General features: G+C 29.6%; 2 protein-coding genes across 2 annotated transcripts in view; both read left to right on the forward strand.

The window, feature by feature from the left end:
• LOC145247498 (corticotropin-releasing factor receptor 2-like) overlaps positions 1-19,063 on the forward strand; it is a 907,054-nt gene that overhangs the window by 48,617 nt on the left and 839,374 nt on the right. The window lies entirely within an intron of this gene.
• LOC145247499 (uncharacterized) overlaps positions 1-19,063 on the forward strand; it is a 135,927-nt gene that overhangs the window by 346 nt on the left and 116,518 nt on the right. The window lies entirely within an intron of this gene.

Below are 19,063 nucleotides of genomic sequence, written 5' to 3' on the forward strand. Positions count from 1 at the left end.
GAAGTTAAAGGCTGGGAGGATAGAGCAACTGAGACTGGGCAAAACCGTATATAACGCATAAGAGAAGAGCCAGAAAGAAATCCCCAACAACCCACTCTCGTGTTTGGCTTTCACTGTATTATTGTTATATATATATATATATATACTAGCATGGGTACCAGGCGTTTCCCGGGTGTTTGGGGGTGTATGCTGAAAAATAAATAAATAAATAAATAAATAAATAAATAAAAACGGTCAATTTTGTAAAACTAGACCCCTATTATGACCCCTTAAAATTTATTGTTTTGGGCTCAAATTGAGTTATTAAGTTAGATCCATGTCCAACGAACCTATATAAAAATTTCAAGTGTTTAGACCCAAAATTATCGGAGGAGTTTGGTAGAATTCTCAAAGGTGAAATCGTTGAACTTTGACCCCTTAACAGCCAAATTTCTGGCCGAAAATCGATCACATAAATTTTCCCAGATCTCAGTCCACTGTATATCAAATTTCGAGTCTGCATGCAATATTACGAGATACTTTATAGTATATATATATATATATATATATATATATATATATATATATATATATATATATATTTAGGTTATCTATAATTTAATGAAGTTACATAATTCATGTACAAAAGAATCCCGGGATATGGTGGCCCTAGGATAAGTTTTTTTCAGGTTACGATATAAAATATCATGTTTTCCGGTCCCTGGTTGCGGTATTCGCCTCGCCTTACGGTGTTATTTATAATCTTATTGTATTTTATATAGGTGTATTATATACTGTACTGTATTTCGTTACTAATTTTTAATACCGTATCCCGGGGTTCTACTATACTTAAAACGGAACTACTTTTCAGACTTACCTGTTTTTTATTCGTATTAAGAAATCCGAACATCGCTCTCGAATAGCTAAATTTGTATCCAATCGTAAAAACTAATTAAAATCTAATATAGAACTTGTCGCCTAACTTTTTCAGTCGTAAAAGAAACGTCATGATTTGCATTTAAATAGGCTTGTTTTTCTTATACTAAGTTATTATATTATGTTTATGAAAAATTAAAAAATTAATAAAAAATAAAAACAAAATATTATTGAATAAATGTTATTAAGCCCAATTTTCAAATTGATATCATTTTCTATAGAGAGCCAAGTACGCGTTCCATATGAAAAATATGTCTGAGATTGATGTATACAAATCTATCCTATTAAATATAACTCTATTTTAATGAAGTATAAGTTGTTAATAATCTTATTATTATCTAAGCTAAATATTAATTTACTTGTCCGTTCGTCCAGTGTTACAAAATCATCATGATTGCAAACATTGATTCTTGAATTACCTCCCTTTATTATTGCTCTTTATCAGTAAAAATCATTTAAAAAATACACGACCGTCTATTTTCGGTTTCAAAGTAGCTATTTTTTTTTTATAATTTAAATTTAAAAAAAAATCATGTTTAGACGAGACTGTAAGTTTTTATTATTTAAAATAAAAAAAGTGTGTAAGCGAATTGACATCTGTTTCCTTATATCAAAATTATTCAGAAACAAAACAAAACAATGTGTTGTGTGCTGACAAAAATTTAATTTTTTTTTAATCAATTTTTTTAGCTCTAAAATTAAAAAAAAGAATTAGCTAAGAATTTTTTTTTAAATTCGTCGTTATATTTTTTTTCATTTTATTTATAATGTGTTTTAAAAATTTTCGACTACCGTGGAATTTCCTCGGGTTTTTCTAGTTATTATTATTATTATTATTATTATTATTATTATTATTAGTAGTAGTAGTAGTAGTAGTAGTAGTAGTAGTAATTACATTTTATACATCCTTGTGGAACACATGGCATTTAAAAGAATTACTTATGACAGATTAGATTCAAATTTATTTTTAATAGTAGTAGAAATAGCAAGAAAGGAGGAGTACGAGAAGTAGGAGGAGAAGAAGTAGGAGGAGAAGAAGAGAAATAGGAAGAGAAGTAGAAGTAAAAGAAGTAGGAGGAGGAAGCGTAGTAGCAATTTTTTTTTACTCGTTTTGGAATATATCCATCTCAGCACTCCTTGTTTAGTTTATAACCTTAAAGTAGTATTTTTTGAGCTCCTTACATCAAGTAGTTTCATGCCTTGTTTGGAGCGATTTTCATGAAAAAATAGTAGAAATGTTATTATTATTATCACTATTATTATTGTAAAAGTAGTAGTAGTAGTATATTTATGTCAAATTTGGTACAGTTCTGTAAATTAGTTTCGGAGCCTATTTTGTTTATTGCTAGTCGTAGTAGTACTAGCAATTTATCGACCTGTTTTGTAGTCTATATTGTTTATTTTTCTTGGCATAGTAAGTATAGATAGTAGTATCAGTATTAATAGCAGTAGTAAAACTTTTATATCCTTTAACACACTCGACATGTTGGCGCTATTCTGTTGACTATAAGGACTACTATATATCCATATGCCCCCCCCTTCACCTTATAACGCGCTCTCAATTGTTATACGTGTCAGATGTAGTAAAATAGTTTTGGAGCCTATAAGTGTTTCTCTATTCGTATAGAAAACGAGTATTTTATGCAACAGCACTCTTTACATCGAAAAAGGAAATCGAGCCGAAATCGCTTCATCACTAATCACTAATCTAAAACAAAAAAAAAAAAAACTTACGTAAGTAAATCGAATTTTATCGATGCTAAAAATATACATTTTTGTTTACCGTTGGGAAGATATTTTTCATCCACATGTTTTTTATCAAACGTCAATATTTTCCCCATTTATTTTCAGTGTATAAATAGGCTCATATATATATATATATATATATATATATATATATATATATATATATATATATATATTTCTGTAGAAATATATTTTCTTATTATATATCAATCCTTATTTAAGAAGCTCAATGTAATTACAGAGCAATGTAGGAACATCATGAATTTTGGAATGAAACTTTTTGTCATTTCTCTCTCTCTCTTACTCTCTCTCTCTCTCTCTGTATATATATATATATATATATATATGAGCCTATATATATGAGCCTATATATATATAAATATATATATATATATATATATATATATATATATATATATATATATATATATATATATTCTTACAGCGCAAAATGTGAAAGAACGAAGAAAGCCCTAATAAAAGAAATTAAAAGAATTAATTTAAACATTGAAATTCAATCTAATTTTAAAACTAAACTTCCTTGGTGTTACTTTCAACCTAGCAAAAATATATATGAACCTTATGCTAAAGCAATTCCCATTCATTATATATACGCCCCTTATCCAACCACCTGAAACACATCATTTACCACATTCCCAAATTCATCGAAAATAGAATTAGCACAAAGTCGTCAAAACGAGAAATTTTCCATAAGCACAACCCCTTTTATGTAGCAGTTTAAAAAATAATCGATATTCTAATGCCACAAACCCCTTAATAATAATAATAATAATAATAATAATAATAATAATAATAATAATAATAATAATAATAATAATAATAATAAAAACAGATCTAGAAAAATTATTTGGTTCAACCCTCCATTTAATATTTTGATAAAAGATAAACTCGGAAAAAATTCTTCAAATAAGTTAACACCTACTTCTCCCCAAATAATATATTACCTAAACTGTGTAATCAAAACATTATAAAACTCAGCTACAGTGATAACCTACAAAAATAATTTAAAAAGAACAACAATAGAATACTTAACAACAATAATATCAGTAACACCACAAACTGCAACTGCACAAATAATCCAGAATGTCACCTAGAACACAATGCTTACATTCTGAATTTGTATACAAAGCCGTTATCGCACCAATAGAAAATCTAAATGATAAAAAAATATTACATCGGACTTCCTGAAACCTCCATTAAAAACCGTTTTAGAGTTCACAAATGCTCCTTAAATAACCTCAACCACCCTAACAAAATCTCTTTAACCACCAAATATTTAAACCTGATGCAAAATAATCTCGAACCCACCATTAAATGGGAAATTCTTAAAAAATTTAATACCTATAAATCCCTATATTCCCCCTGCTTTCTTTGTCTAGATGAACATTTTATTACTAACTTTAAAGATAGAGATAAATTACTAAACATTAGAAATGAAACGTCAATTGTTTGCAGACATTAAAAATCCCACCTTCCTAGCAACTTCACACCCTACTGAAGTTTATTTGATACAAAAAACAACCAAATAAGCGCGCACTCTCAACTATACTACACTACCCACTGACACTCATAACTATTATATTAGACACCATTTCATTTTGTTATTCTCTGCGCAGATTAACTCTAAACTTTAATTTTTAATTATATATGTTACTCAGTTAAGATTATCTCATCCTCCTTATACCTTTAACTACCACAACTTCCATTTACTAAAACATTCTAAGATAGGAAATTACGGTCACAATCCAAATTCCACACTTCCACCTATATCGCAATATCCTTCGCTACTAATTCCATAACATATTTTTCTCCCCTAAACTTGACTCAAATCTATAAGTGATTCCCTTCACTAAAAGATTTTATATAAGATATATTGGACGCATCTGTTTACCCATCCTAACATCGCCATTGTCGCCGATGATTGCCAATGACTTTACCCAGTCTTGACTTTATGACATGCGCAAAGCACCGTTTAAAAAACAATAATATCTTTTTGACACGAAAAATTATATATCCCATCTTCTTTCCTTTCTTTCTTTCTTTCTTTATTGTTTCTTTCTTTCTTTCTTGTTTGATTTTTATTTTTATTTACTTAAAAACTCTCAATCATCAGTCCCCTTTCTTTCTTTTTTATTATTATTTTCTTTTCCCTCCCCTTTTTAATTTTCAATTTTTAATTTTCTAATTTATATTTGTATATTTTTCTCTATTTTCCCCTTTTCCTCTTCCCCTCTCTATCCATTACTCTAACTCTTATGAGTTTTAATATCCATATGTCATCAAAAAACATTATCCTTCCTTTAATTTATTTTAACTTAAATCATCTGACGATATAGGCGGATAATTTTTTATCTCTTCCATTGAAATAACCTGTAATGAATTAAGTTAATACACCCGAGGTTAAAATAATAAAAACATATTTACCTCTACTAACGTATTGAACACGTTTTTCTTTTGTTTTTGTTATTTTTTACCAAATATGCCTCTAACTTTTGAATAGTCAAGTCGCTGCCTGATGATATCTGTTGTTTGATTGAAACAAGTGGCTATTTGTAGCAGCGGGATGTGAGCATGTTTATATAACAATAAAGAAGTATTATCAGCTCTTTTTATTGAGCACTATCTAACAACCTCGTTGAATTCATTAGTCCATTACTTTTGAATATAAAAAAACCCGAGTATATATATATATATATATATATATATATATATATATATATATATATATATATATATATATATATATTGATGTTTAGACAGTTAATCGGATCGAAACAGGGAATCGGAAAAATCGGAAGATTTAGGGTTATTGGAATCGGTATAGAAATCGGAAAAATTGATGCCTATTTTCCCATGCCAAAAGGATTCTTGTAATTGTCTTTTTTAATTTTGTTTTAAGCAAAATCTTCCATTGCTGGTAATAATGATAAAATAATAAATATTTATTGATTTTGAAATACCAGTAAAGCTAAAATCGATAGATCATCCTCCACAAGTGTATTTTGACGTTTAGGAAAATATCTGCATATTTAACATGTGTTTTTACGAAAATCGTGGGAAATAAAAATCTTATAGTTACATAACTAGATATTTACAAAGAATCGAAATTAGTAATTGTATCGGAATCGGGAATTTAGTACGGAATGAGTAATTGTATCGGAATCGGTAAAAATATGGGAATCGTTCCATCACTAATATATATATATATATATATATATATATATATATATATATATATATATATATTATTACATTTTCACCCCAAACAAGGCACATTGCCACTTTAATGTAGGAGGCTACTATCAGGGGAAACATCTACTGGGGTACTATGTAGGGATTAGGGCAGCGAGATGTTGGTTCACGTTGCACTTGAACTTATGCATGTCAGTACAGTTGGGGAAGCAGTGACCTGGAATGGAATTCCAAAGTCTAGCAGTTCTGGGGAAGAAACTACTGGAGTAGAAAGATCTTTTACATCTAGGGATCTCTACAGTGTGGGGGTGGGATTTTGCAGCTTGTCGGATCTGTCGAGGGTGTTCACGTCGTGGGGGCACAAGTGCTTGCAGTTCTTCAGAGCATTCACCATTATAATACTTGTAGAACAGGCAGAGGGATGCAACGTTTCGACGATGGGACAGAGGCTGAAGTTTTGATGCCAGTTTAGGGCCTATCAGATTTGCGACTCTCTTTTGAACCCTGTCAAGGAGCGAGAGACTAGTAGCCGATGCACCGGCCCAAATATGACAGCAATACTCCATACATGGGCGAATAGTGGCCTTATAGAGGTACAGGATACTTTCGGGTGTTAGAAGTTTTCTAGCACGGTAGAGAGAGCCCACCTTCCTCGCAGCGGCCCTGGCAATGCCCTCGATGTAATTGTTCCAACTCATGTTTCCTGTGAACGTTAGGCCAAGGAGCTTGAAAGACGTACTCTCAGCTAAAGAGTTGTTGGCCATTGCTATAGGTGGTAGAGAAGGTTTCTTGTAATTATTGAATGAAACCAGTTTTGTCTTGGTGGCATTGAACGTTACCATCCATTTTTGTCCCCATTCCACTACTGATTGGAGGTCATCCTCTAGTGTTTCTGCCATTACTTTAGATATATGTTCATTTGTTTTCCTGTCGTGCCTGCTATAGAGTGTGGTGTCATCAGCATATATACCCATCTCAGAGGCAATTTTGTCGGGGAGGTCATTTATGAATATCAGGAACAGCAGATATATATATATATATATATATATATATATATATATATATATATATAAATGACATTTTGGAGTTAAATTCTTCAAAATAAAAAACTTACGGTAAAACTTTTATTCGATAAGGAATACAAAAAATTCTTCCTTAATCCATGGATTTTCAATGCATTGCTGATCTCATCAGAGGAAATGCTGTTAGCAAAATAATCATATTAATAGGCAGTCATAAATTTTGCTATTCAGTAGATATATTGAAAAACTAAAAAGCTTGCATGAATTTCGTTCACACTATTGCTCTATCTTGCATATTGAGCTTCTTTGTCTGGCTGGGATTGTCTTATAAATATTGATACTAATATTTATTTGGACTTTGCTATTATAAAATTGTACAAACTGTAATTTGAATGTATTTCAAAATTTCAATTCATCTATCCCCCCACTCTCTCTATCTCGCTCTCCCTACACATATATATATATATATATATATATATATATATATATATATATATATATATATGTGTGTGTGTGTGTGTGTGTGTGTGTATACTAGCAGAAGTACCTATCGTTGATTGGGTTCAAAAAGAGCCTTAAAAATGGACTCTGATTTATGATAGCATGAAAGGTTATGAAACGGGGGGAGGGGGGTCCAAAGCGATAGTTTCAAATTTTTAGATATTGAAACCAAAGCAAAAGATGATGAAAAAAAAGTAAAATCTTGCGGAAATATATATTTTTATATCAATTTTGTTATCCTTCATAGCTAAGAGTGACCAACCAAATCATGTTTTTAGAAAAGCAGAAAAAGCGGAGATTCTATTATCTGCACCCATTGACCCATTTCAGTTCCTCAACTGCGAAGAGAATGTAAAACAATATAATATTAAACATGGCAGAAGTAATTTGAAACTATTATAATTATGTGTAACAAGAGTTCCTTTTACTGTTGGGGAATTGCTCCCACTTATGGGGAATTCCTAGCGCAATCTCAATTTGAGCAATACATTTCAGTAAACAAAATTTTAAATTCAAAAGTAAATTCTTTAAATTAGAAATTATCAAGCTGTAAAATATAGAACTAAAGAATTGCATAATAGATTGTCACGCAATCACAAAAACAAAAAAGAATGCAAATGATACACCAAAAATATACATAATGACTCGCATGTATATTTAGTTAGTTACGACGAGAAAAAATATACTCAGTTGTTAAAAAAGTGTTAAAATAGCCTTTACCTTCACTCATCAAATTATTTTCGAATTTTTTCTACAAAGATACTGAAGATAGTCTCGAAATTCTATTATACTTTTGAGAATCCAACTTGTATAATTGTTTTCTCTTGATTCAAGGGCTGGATCTTAAACGACTTTCTAACAATCTTCTTTTATAAGTTTGTTTATTTCTCAGAAAAAAACGTCCTTATAAATAATCTTTCTAGTTTTACCATTATGAGTGAATATTAAAAAGTTGTTCTTACTTCTTACTGTAGAAACATCGGTATATAATTCTTAATATAAACCTTTAATTCTTAATATATACTAAATTCTTAAATTCGTAATATAATTCTTAAATTCTTAATATAAACCGGTATATAGCTGTCCGCGTGAAAACCAATCCTCTTCTAAATGCAAACCAACAACTTTTAGTGTCTGACCTTGTGACTGATTGATAGACATTGCAAAAGACAAATGTATGGGAAACTGTATGTGTTTGAACTCAAAAGGCATGTTAGAAGGTATTAAAGGAATGTAAAGGATACAAACATCTTTGTCTTTTGCACAGTCAGAAATTATCGTGGTCTCTAAAACATTTCTCATAAATTTTGGATAACGTGCCTTTTTCCATTGCATAACTTTTGTGGTGAGAAGTTGCAGAGAAGTATGACTGGAGTCTATAGTGTCAATCAAAGATAATGAGGAGTGGCACGTGTTGACTCGAGAGAAGTTAAACATTCAATAGGATAATTGACTATTTAAGAATTTTCTACGATAGAGTTTATGGATTTATAATTATACTTAGTTCCTGGCAACATTTCCACAAGTCTATCAATTAAAGTACTCATCGCAATATTTTTGGTGCCATAATTGCCCTTTCACACAACCAATCATGATTTGTAAAATTTGAAATTAATGAGGGATAATCTTTTTTCAATTAGTTCTTCAAATGAGTTATCCAAGGTGGATATTTCTGATAAATTTATTTCACCTTTCCAATTAATATTCTAAAAGTTTCAAAAGCAATTTGTCCAGACAGAAAATCTCAATGCAAATGTGCCCTCGTATTTGTAGAAAGTGTTAAACGTTTGGCAGGTTTCCACAGCACAGAGGATTTCAAACATACTTTCAAATCATCTGCCTTAGTTCCCCCTGGGAATAACTGGTAAATCCTTCAGTGTTCTATTAACAGCTTCTAGAGCTGTTTTATGTGACATTCTATCATCGTCTTACACTATCAAAGTCCATCTTATGAGAACTTCAGCAATCCCATAATTTATACTTATATTGTAAACAGGTTATTCAGATGTACTCACACCCAAAGGAAGCTTGAATAATGTGTGAGCTGTTTGATCTCCAGGGAGCAAAGTTGCAGCAATTCCAGAACTTTCTACAGTTAAGGCTATTTTATTTTCTCTGCATGAGTTGGTGACAAAAGGTTTTCTAGTTCCTCTTGGTGCATCTAAAACGTATAATCCTCCTTTCATGTCAGTAACTTGCTCAATGGTTGTTCTATATTCATGTTGTTCGTCTGGCAAAAGTTTCAGTACGTTGACATCAATGAATCCAGTCAACGAATCAATATCATATGAAGTTCTCGAAAAACATATGGAGGTTATTCACTTCATTTCAATGAGTTTATGTTAACCTAAATTTATAGAGCTTCTCTCCTCCATTAGCCATCACAAGGTTTTCAATAACAACTAACACGGAATTATATATTTATTCAATAAATCTTATTTCTATCCTTTGATTGGCTGATATTTATAGTCATAACTCATCCTTATAATATTTATAGTCTTAACTCATCGTTATAATATTTATAGTCATAACTCATCCTTATAATATTTATAGTTATAACTCATCCTTATAATATTTATAGTCATAACTCATCCTTATAATATTTATAGTCATAACTCATCCTTATAATATTTATAGTCATAACTCATCCTTATAATATGTATAGTCATAACCCATCCTTATAATATTTATAGTCATAACTCATCCTTTTAATATTTATACTCTTAACTCATCCTTATAATATTTATAGTCTTAACTCATCCCTATAATATTAATAGTCATAACTCATCCTTATAATATTTATAGTCATAACTCATCCTTATAATATTTATAGTCATAACTCATCCTTATAATACTTATAGTCATAACTCATCCTTATAATATTTATAATCATAACGCATCTTTATAATATTTATAGTCATAACTCATCCTTTTAATATTTATACTCTTAACTCATCCTTATAATATTTATAGTCTTAACTCATCCCTATAATATTAATAGTCATAACTCATCCTTATAATATTTATAGTCATAACTCATCCTTATAATATTTATAGTCATAACTCATCCTTATAATACTTATAGTCATAACTCATCCTTATAATATTTATAATCATAACGCATCTTTATAATATTTATAGTTATAACTCATCCTTATAATGTTTATGGTCATAACTCATCCTTATAATATTTATAGTCATAACTCATCCTTATGATATTTATAGTCATAACTCATTCTTATAATATTTATAGTCATAACTCATCCTTATAATATTTATAGTCATAACTCATCCTTATAATATTTATAGTCATAACTCATCCTTATAATATTTATAATCATAACGCATCTTTATAAGATTTATAGTTATAACTCATCATTATAATATTTATAGTCATAACTCATCCTTATAAGATTTATAGTAATAACTCATTCTTATAATATTTATAGTCATTACTCATCGTTATAATATATATAGTCTTAACTAATCCTTATAATATTTATAGTCATAACTCATCCTTATAATATTTGTAGTCATAACTCATCCTTGTAATACTTATAGTCATAACTCATCCTTATAATATTTATAATCATACCGCAACCTTATAAGATTTATAGTTATAACTCATCCTTATAATATTTATAATCATAACTCATCCTTATAGTATTTATAGTCATAACTCATTCTTATAATACTTATAGTCATAACCCATCCTTATTATATTTATAATCATAACGCATCCTTATAAGATTTATAGTTATAACTCATCATTATAATATTTATAGTCATAACTCACAAAAATTTTAAAGTGCAGTAAAAGTTGTGCCTTTTGGATTTAGGGCAACTGCTTGGCTGAAGGAAGCTTTACATGAATAAGAAACCTCCAAATATGCCAAAATGCTTCATTAGTGTCGATAAATCGAGTAACTTCATGGCTAACAGGTTTTGTAAGGAAAACATGGCGGCATCAGATCTCTTATTTATATATTTGTAAACATATTCAATAGACTTCAAAGAATTGCAAAAATAAACATTTATATTGAAAGTTGAAATTGTTTTAAAAAAAAAAGGAAAAAGAAGAAGCAAATATCTGCGAGTCAAGCAATTATCCTTTGCTTTTCGAAAACCTTTATTCGCCTGATTTTTTTGCATTTTAAGAGATCTGCAATAAAGCGATGGTCGGTAAAATTTCTTGGATAATCAATAAAATAACATAATTTTGTGAATACAGCATGAATTTGAATAAAATTTTGGGAAATAACTTAACGTAAAGCAACCCTTTGATGGTACAATTTCCATTTATTGTGACGTATATTAAGGGAAATGTTGATATTTTACTAATCTGCAATAAAGCGATTGACACAGTTTATATATATATATATATATGTACGTATATATATATATGTATATATATGTATGTATATATATATGTATATATATGTATATATGTATGCATGCATATACATGTATATGTATATATGTATGTACATATATTTATTTATATATATGTATATATATATATGTATGTATATGTATGCATATATCTATATGTATGAATGCGTGTATACATATATGTATATATGTATGTATATTTATATATCTATATATGTATATATATTTCTGTGGAAATATACTTTTATACTTTTAATAAATATCAATCCTTATTTAACAAATGTCTATATTTCACAGTTCATTTTACAATTTTATTCCTTTAATTCAGTTGACATTTACAATTATTGACAGTATCTGTTCCGCAGCACAAAATCAATCACTTATATATCAATCAGTGAATCTATGTTGCCCTTAACTAATCGGAAGAAATAGCAACAATCATCAAAGGGAGATAAAATGCGTTTTGACATGATAGAAAAATCCGATAATTAAAAATAAAAATAATAATTCAGCTTAGAAGAATATTTCAAAATGAAAACAAATCTATTATAGAAAATATTTAATAACGTGCTCAAAGAATTAAACAATCACAGTTATTCCCCTTGGTTTACTGGTTTGAAAATTAAAAGGTTTCAGATTTACGATAATAATAATTAAATTTAAATAGGGATGGTATAATAAAATTGTGGGGTCTGCGTTCGCGCCTTGCTTCCATAGAATGGAAATAGGCACAAACTTTGATAAAGACTTTTCATACCTATCTGCGTAAGTATACTTTGATAATTATGTTTCAGTTTGAAGAAAAATGGTATAATAAAATTCTGTGGTGTTCCTTCGCGCCTGACCTCCATAGAATGGAAATATATTACAAAGTTTAACAAGGTTTTTAATATAGATTCACAGAATATTGTGATAAGTGTGAACAGGTATGGTATAATAAATTATGGGGTTTATTCATTTTATTTTTACTTTCATCATATTTTGCTTTGGTTTTGATACCCCGAAATTCGAAACTATCTCTTTACAACCCTTCCTTTTCATAACCTATCATACTTTCATAAATCAGAGCCCATTTTCTGTAGGCTGTTTTTGAACCCAGTCAACGACGGGTATTTTGCTAGTTATATATATATATATATATATATATATATATATATATATAATATTACGGTATTATTATATAATAATATTACGGTTTTAATTTTTTTTCTCATATATATATAAAATCTATATCTATATTCCTGCCAATTCGTTTTTCTTTTGTGTGTATTGATATTCATATTAAAAACCCTCTTTTCTATTTATTTTAAAAGAAAATACAATTTTCTTATATATGGGTTGTGGAATTGCATTCGCTAGCAAAAGATCTAGGTAATTTGCATATTCTTTTAAACATTCATTTTAATTTATTCCTTAGTAGTTGCTTCGGCTTTCTTATGAGATAATCATCTTTAGTTAACTATTACGTGTAATTATATTCATGCAGATATTCTACATGATTTATACTTGCATAATATTTGCGTAAAAAGTTTGTAGTAACCACAAAATTGTTTCCCTATATATTTATGTGTACGTTATATTCATGTTTAACAAATTTTGCCTACCAAACTCCTCCTAGAGTTTTTGGTGTACAGACATGAAACTTCATATATAAGGTATTTGAATCCATGCAAAACTTTATATTTGGGTTTTAGCCCGGAAATAATCCGTGCAAAAGTGTGAAAATTAAAAAAATAAAATTTGTAAGGTGAAGGTCGAACGCCGGCATTACGAATGCATAACGTAGTAGCTATCGGTTCATGTTTTAATTTTAGCCTTGCAGTAAACATATTTTCATAGCCCAGTCATAGACGGTAGACGAAAATAATCGTGAACTGGACGTTTTGGTTTCAATTCTCGGTGGTGGCGCATGAGTCTTTTTTTTTTTAAATACTTTTTAAATCTTTACTATATATTGCACCCAATCTATCTATCTATCTATCTATCTATCTATATCTATAAAAGTGAAAATATCTGTGTTCTCTCTATGGTAGTTAAGGAAGACTATTATACAGAAAGGCATTACTTTACATATTCACACATTTTGATATATACATATGCACATAACCTTATGAACAGTACATAGGGCCCGAGCAAAGCCGGGCGGAACTGCTAGTATACATACATACATACATACATACATACACACACATACATATATATATATATGTACACTATATATATGTACAATATATATATGTACATATATATATGCAAAATATATATTTATAATATATATATATATGTACAATATATATATATGTACAATATATATATGTACAATATATATATATATATATATATATATATATATTGTACAATATATATATATTACAATGTATATATATTGTACAAATATATATACAATATATATACAACATATATATATATATACAATATATATACACGAGGCATATATGACTAAACTATATATGCATAATATATATATACATAAAGTATACAAACATGAACTATACAAATAAACTATATATACATAATATATATACATGAACATATATATATATAAACTTTATATGCATAAAATTATACACTGTGGTCCCCGTTAATGTTGATTAATAAAATCAGTTTGATGGAAAGAAATCGATATGTAAATATCTTATTCATTTCTTTGGTTCGAAAATGACTTTTTATAACTTCACATTTTTCTCTTCATATAATTTGTCTGCAACTTTTTCTGCACAAAACGTTGAATGGAAAGCAATTTGGAATGTAAATTGGAATTTTAATATTTTAATTTGCAAGAGAATATTACCGTCTGGGCAAAATACCCGCCCAGGTGAAAAATAAATAAATATTATAGTAATTAGAGTGACACGGATAGTTATTGACAAAGTAAAATGGATAGATCGATAAATGGATAGATGTTGTTGTAGAGGTAGGAAGACATGAACAAAGCCAGGTTGAGAGATAGATTGATTGATAGATATATATAGAGAAAGAGAGCGAGAGAGATATAGATGTACGCAGATATATGTATAAATGTGCGTAGATATTTAAATATATATATATATGTATATATATATATATATATATATATATATATACATAGTGATATTTTTAGACAGAATTATATATTCCAAATTTCATGATGTTGACCATCTTACAATTTATCCCTTTAATTACGTTTACATTAACAATCTTTATATATATATATATATATATATATATATATATATATATGACTCTTCAGGCGTATGCGCATAAGCCTGAAGAGTCCTAGAATGGATGAAACGCGGAATATTCAGTGTAGCTTAATCGCCATATATATATTTTATAACTTACTAACTAGCTCTACCTACGTATTGAGCACTTTGAAGTAAATACTTTTTTACGCATAAATTTATACTTTCATATATTAATTTTATGTGAGTAAATGAAGTAGTCATATATATATATGTGTGTGTGTGCGTGTGTGTGTGCATATATATATGTATGTATATATATATGTGTATATATATGCATATATATATGTACGAATATATATATGTATATATATGTGTATATATAAGTATATGTATGCATATATATGTGTGTATATATATGTATATATATGTATATATGTATGTATATATATATGAATATATGTATGTATATATATGCATGTATATATATTTATATATATGTATATATATATGTATATATATGCGTATATATATTATATAAATGTATATATATACATATATATATATATATATATATATATATATATATATGAACTTATTAAGATAGATAAATACAAAAAAAAAAGACGTGGTTAGAACGACCGGTAGATATGAATAAAGTCAGCATTTAATATATTAATACATTGATTGATTGATAGATTCATTAGATACCTCCAACCCCAGGCCCATCACCGCAACGTTGCATCTTTGTGCCTGTTTTACAAATATTTTAATGGAATATGCTTTGATGAATTTGTTGCACTTGTGCCCTCCTCGACGTGCCTATTCCCGATAAACCCGCATCGCAACAACATCTTACCCCTTCGCTGGTAACGTTCCTAAATGCCAGCAAACTTTCGACTCTCATAGTTTATTCCGCCGAACAGCTAGAAATAGAATTTCCTTTCCTGCTTCCTGCTTCCCGGACTGTAATGATATGCAGAAGTTTAAACGTAACATAAACAAATATATTGTTAATAGTTCCAAATTGTAGCTCCTCACATCGTATTTTACGCCCAGGCTAGCCGGGCAATTCCACGACCACCGAGAGTAAGAAGAAGGCCTGTTAACTGAAAAATGTCTGCAGGCAATGTAGGTAAGATTTGTCAGACTGTCAGTACTATATGACGGCCATTTGAAAAAGAGCAATAAAACATTTTTAAAAAGAAAAAAGGAACACAATTCGATTACTACTTAAACTGAACTTTATTCAATATAAAATATAAACATTATCTATGTAAAATTAAGTCATTTTAAAGCAATGTACACTCTATACTGGGACAATTATTATTTTTGGTAACCAGAGTGCCCCCTTTTTGCCTACTTTTAGGGGAGCTGGTTTTTACCTCACATTAAAAACGGCCTTGTGCCTAATTTGCTCAGTGGGGGAGCAAATAAATACCATCTGTTCCGGCAGATACTGCAAGCAAAGACCAGATGTGGGGGAAACCCCACATACCTGACCTTTAACCAGCTCCCATTTCCCACCTCTCGGGAGCTGGTCCCCTTTTTCCCTTCCCCCTCCCTTCACTCCTCACATTAAAAATTGGCCTTGTGCCTAATTTGCTCGGTGGGGGAGCAAATAAATACCATCTGTTCTTCAGATGCTGCACTTCAATTTCTTGTTCTCTGTCAGTGGAGGAGAAATCCTTCACGACTGAGACAATTTTTATTTTTGTTCCTTTTCTCCACGTTAAAAAACGACCCTGGTGTCTAACTCTGTCCCGTGGGGAGGCATTGTAAATAGGAACAATTAAAGAAACATTAAACAAATATTTTTTGGCCTTCAGAACAAGATAAGTGTAGCATTTTGCTCAACAGACACCTCCAAACACCCGGACAACGCTTCAAAATTTGCTGATGAGGAGACCTTGCTTATCAAAAATCTATATATAATTATTATACATAACTTGATGTATACCACAATAAAAAGCTTTGTTTTCCGAAACGATCGTACAGATAATTGATTTTGTTGTTGTTCCTTCTTATGAAACGGATTTTTAATTTAATTATAATTTGATTTTTAAATTTTAAATTATCAATCACATTACTTAATATTGTATTAGCTCTAGGACATTTAACTATCGAGCTTATTATATATCTAAATTACAACGAGCACTTTCTATTTCCTGTATTTTAATTAAACTAGTAATTTCACTGTTACATTAAAATACACTCAGCTCTTTAGACTATTGTTCTAATCTCCTTTAAATATATATATATATATATATATATATATATATATATATATATATATATATATATGGTATATGTGTATATATATATATATAACTACTTCATTTACTCACATAAAATTAATATTCGAAAGTATAAATTTATGCGTAAACTTTAAGTATTTACTTCAAAAGTGCTCAATACGTAGATAGTAGAGCTAGTTAGTAAGTTATAAAATATATATGGCGATTAAGCTACACTGAATATTCCGCGTTTCATCCACCCTAGGACTCTTCAGGCTTATGCGCATAAGCCTGAAGAGTCCTAGAATGGATGAAACGCGGAATATTCAGTGTAGCTTAATCGCCGTATATATATATATATATATATATATATATATATATATATATATATATATATATATATATAGTATCGGCCATAATATAAGGAACAGAAAAAAATTACAGTTATTCATGTATATTTAAAAAATTAGTGCATGGATTTTTCTGAAATACTCAGAATAAATAAATAGAACCAATGTGTATAAACTAGTACCAAAAAAAAAAAAAAAAAAAATTACGATTCAATATTGAGAAATATTTTAGTTTAAAATTATATCTGTGGATTAATCCGGGCCAAAATTTAAGAAACGAAACAGAAACTTTATGTTTTTTTTAAAGCAAATGTTTTAAAAAATAAATTCATTCAATATTTAATGAACATCCCTTTATTCTTTACGACCTCACTGCATATTCGACCACAAGACTGGATTAGTTTCTTGCAAAATTCAGGATTTATCTTTTCCCACCCTTCCTTCAATAAATCCCACACATGATTTTGATTTTGGGGATTCCTCGTCTGTGCTCTTTCTCCAATCATTTTCCACACATTTTCTATCGGATTCAGACCCGGACTCTGCGCTGGCCAATCCATTACTTTTATTTCTTCTTCCTCGAGGTAACTTATGACTTTTTTTAGCTTTATGGCAAAGAGCGTTATCTTGCATGAAAATGCTTGGCTGATTAGGTGAAAGGCGTAAGCTCTCAATGACATGTTGTTGAAGGAGCTGCTTATAAGTCTCCGCATTAACCCTACCATAGATTCGAACTAGAGGGCCAACTCCTTCCGAGGATATCATACCCCACACCATTACACTCCCCCCTCCGAATTTAAGTCTCTTTTTAACACATTTGGAGGATAATCGTTCACCTGTTTTACGCCGTACATGCTTCTTTCCATCAGATCCAAACAAATTGAACTTGGATTCATCGCTGAAGTGAACCTTAGCCCATTGTTCATTAGTCGAGACGACATGCTCATGGGCAAACTTCAAACGGCTATTTTTGTTCTTCTTGGAGATCAAGGGTTTAGATACTGGCACCCTGGCATGCAATCCGGCAGCTGCTAACCGTCGAGAAACAGTTTTTCTAGATATATTTTCCCAGTCTGTTCAATAAAATCACGAGAAACTGATGTTGCGGATTTGAATCGGTCACTAAGAGCCTGCCTTACCATAATCCTATCTTCTCTTTTAGACGTTTTAGGGGGTCTGCCGGTTTTAGGGGATGCTTCTAATGTATTTTTATTCTTATATCTAGCTATCACACGATGAACAACACTTTTTGATCTTCGAACGATATTAGAAATTGTTGAAATTGATTTCTTTTCTTTGTAATTAATTTTTTTTCTTGGAGAGACAGAGTTTTGCGAGTCGGTGACGCCATTTTTCTTTGTTGTGCTTATCAGCAGTTCCAATATAAAAACCTAGCTATTTTTATGTAAAGTTTAGTGTCTTAAAAATAAATTTTCTATTTCGTTCCTTAACTTTTGGCCAAGATAAATCCACAGATATAATTTAAAACTAAAATATTTCTCAAT

The sequence above is a fragment of the Euprymna scolopes genome, chromosome 25 (genome assembly GCF_053919585.1).
Source record: "Euprymna scolopes isolate OS-2025 chromosome 25, ASM5391958v1, whole genome shotgun sequence".
Taxonomy (NCBI): domain Eukaryota; kingdom Metazoa; phylum Mollusca; class Cephalopoda; order Sepiida; family Sepiolidae; genus Euprymna; species Euprymna scolopes.